This window comes from Bactrocera tryoni, unplaced genomic scaffold (assembly GCF_016617805.1).
Source record: "Bactrocera tryoni isolate S06 unplaced genomic scaffold, CSIRO_BtryS06_freeze2 scaffold_11, whole genome shotgun sequence".
Lineage (NCBI taxonomy): Eukaryota > Metazoa > Arthropoda > Insecta > Diptera > Tephritidae > Bactrocera > Bactrocera tryoni.
The window spans coordinates 19,850,328-19,853,679 of NW_024395824.1; positions in this window are offsets into that span (position 1 = coordinate 19,850,328).

Sequence of the window (3,352 nt, forward strand, 5' to 3'; positions counted from 1 at the left end):
CTATACATGGCAAACTAGATAGTATTCTATATCTAGTAAGCTATGAGCAATGTGGAGTCTCCACAGGCTATGTGTACGGCAATGCAGCTAGTATTCTATAAATTTTATCGTGTCGAGATGCCCCGTAAGCAAATAAAATGCGATAAATGGCGGTTCTAATTCGAGAATAAAAAAAAAGAACGATCAAATCAAAATTGTTTTCAGACCTATTTCGGGCTTTTGTGGGCCTATTTCGGGTTTTTACGGGCCGGGCCTTTTGCTAAGGCCCGGGCCCGCACGAAGCCCGCACGAATTTTAATTTTAGGGCCCGGGCCCGCTCCGGGCCTGTGTAAGCCCGCGGACAACGAAAAAAAAGCCTGGCCCGTGTCCACCTCTGGTCTTTTCACTAAAGAACTGCTTTCAAAATCGGAGATTTTTTTTACTTGACTGTGGTTTATAAAAGCTTACATAAAGTGTAATATACATACATAGTTCTTATTTTTACTGATAAGCGTACTTTTTTTTGAGTTTTTAGCTATGACCACCGTAAGCCATTATGGCTTTATTTACTAAAAAATTTTATTTTTATTTTATTTTATAAAAGCACACATAATAATACAATTATTATACAAACTTAAGAAAATACGTAGCACTAGCATCATTGGCTAATCGGTCGACTGGTTATAGTTATATGCGTCGAAGAAGGTCGCTGTCTTTTCAAAAAAGTTGTAGATTTTCGAAATGTTGTTGCTTGAGGGATCCATCAATAAAATTATTGGATCAGTATTATTGAAGTTTGACAGTCTATGAGTTTGAAGTGCTGGACAATGTTGCAGAAGATGCAATAGATTTAAATCTGAATCACAAAATGGGCATTGGTTGATCTGAGTGCCATTTAGTATGTGAGCGTGTGTGATAATGGAGTGGCCAATGCGAAGTCTGATATATGGAATGATATAATTAGATGAAAGCGATGACGGAAAGGATGGTTTGATACGATTTGAATTTATTCTAGAGTAGTGGTGTCTGTAATTCATCCAATCAAGCGCCAATTTAGTGGATCTTTGTTGAATAATAAGCCGTTTTATATCACTCTTAACAAACAAGGCAAATGTAGTTGTTGGAGTGATGCACACCTCCTTAGCCACCGAGTCCGCAAAAGTATTTCCAATGATTCCAGAGTGACCGGGTATCCACATTATTTTTAGTCTATGTGCTAACGAAAACAACAGCGATCTAATGCCAATAATGACGTCATTGTAGCTACTGCGGTTTTTTAAAGCTTGAAAACACGATAGACTATCTGTACAGATGATGAATTTACCAAGGTTTTGTTGGGCATACTGGACAGCTTTGAGAATACCCGTAGCTTCAGCGGTAAAAATTGAACAAAATGGAAATAATAAACCATACGATATTCTTTGTTGGTTATCATCAACTACAGCAAAAGATGTATGCGACGATTTGGAGCCATCAGTATATATAAACCGCCAACCAAAAGATTTGAAGTGCGCAACGATAATTCCAAAAATCGAGATTTATACACAGTGCTTGGAGTGATGGATTTGCGAAGAAAAGTAAGATCACTAATGAAAGAAGATTCATTTACTTTCCACGGTGGAATATATTTACTGCAAGGCAGCAATATTTTAAGCGGCAACTCATTGGTTTTAGCAAACAAAGCACTTTTAAAAATAGTGAAAGATTTGGCAATTTTAGGAGACCTCTTTCTGCAAAGTGATGATTGAAAGTCCTTTTTTATAGTAAAGTTCGTGCTGAGTATGAGTTTTGAATAAAGCTTATTTAAGCTATCTTCCACTGCATCTTTTAGAGAAGGTAGGCCAGCTTCCGTCAGTATGTTTTTAATTGGCGATGTTGGAAACACTCAGAAGAGAACAACGAACTGAAGAATGATAGGGCGCAACAAGCATCTTTAGATGATTCTTAGAATGATGTCCATAAATTTCCAAGCCATAATTAATTACAGATGAGATGAGGGCTTTAGGGCAGATGACCAGTAAAGCCGAGCCGATGAGTGAGCGCTTACATGAGAGGTATTTAATAATATTTAAATTAACAAAAAGTCTTTTTCTTATATACTGACAATGTTTCTTAAATGTATACTTAGAGTCTAATACAATACCAAGGAACTTAATACTATCTGTACACAAAATGTTTGTATTATCAAATGTGAGCGTTGGGATAGTACATTGATGTTTTTTACAAATATGAAAAAGTTTCGATTTAGGAAAAGATATTGATGTGCCTGAAGTAGAGGACCAACGAGAAAGACGCAATAAAATTTCAGAGAAAGTAATTGTTACTGAAGTCAAATTTGAAGTTTTTTTGAGAATAAAATTAAATCATCAGCATACAAATCTGATGCCGGATAGTAACAAAATCTGATAGAATGGTACTGATTTCATCAAATGCAATGCAGTAAATAGGATCACTGAGGCAGGTGACCCTTGTGGGGTACCATTATCTAATGGTAGAACAGAGGATGAAACATTGGATATGATAACACTTAATTTACGGTTGGATAGGAAAGATTTGACAAAGTTAAAAATACGAGAACCCACTCTCCACCTACTAAGCTGTCTTAACACTACATGAATCCCAATCCTGTCAAATGCTTTTAGGAAATCTAAAGAAAGAATAGAAACATGATTTTTGTGGGACAGAGTATCAGAGATAAAGTGATCAAGGTGCAGGAGAGCATCCAACGTACCCTGCCCCCTCTTGAACGCAACTTGGTTGAAAGGGAAATGAGATTATTAGATTGAGCATACCAGGCGAGTCTAGTAGCAATAATCTTTTCAATCAATTTACCAAGGCAAGGAAGAAGGGAAATGGGACGATAACTGCTGACCACACCAGGAGGTTTACCAGGTTTTAAAATAGGAATAATCGCGCTAGTCTTCCAGAGGACAGGGTAGTTGCCACTGAGAAAAATACTATTGTAAAGTTTGACTAGACGGGATATAAGGAATGGAGGAAGGTGCTTGATGATAAGGTAAGAGATTTTATCAATGCCAGGAGTTTTGCCCTTGACTGACGAGAGGGCTAAATTAAAATCAAGTTCAGATATATCGGCATCTAAATATTCAGCTGATTGAGATAAGGTGGAAGGAGGAAGGTAAGGAGAGCAAAGAGAAGAAAGTTTACTAGAGGAAAATCAGAAGAGAAATTGGAGTCCAAAGAAATAGAAAAGTGGGTGGCAAACTCTAAGGCTATATCTTTGGGATATAGTAGAGAGTGCCCCGAGGAGTATTTAAATAAGTGATAGGAGAAGAAGGTGAGCCAGTCTTTTTCATAGTCCAGATTTTTCTAGAATCCGAAGAAGAAGTGATATTATTCGTAAATTCTTGGA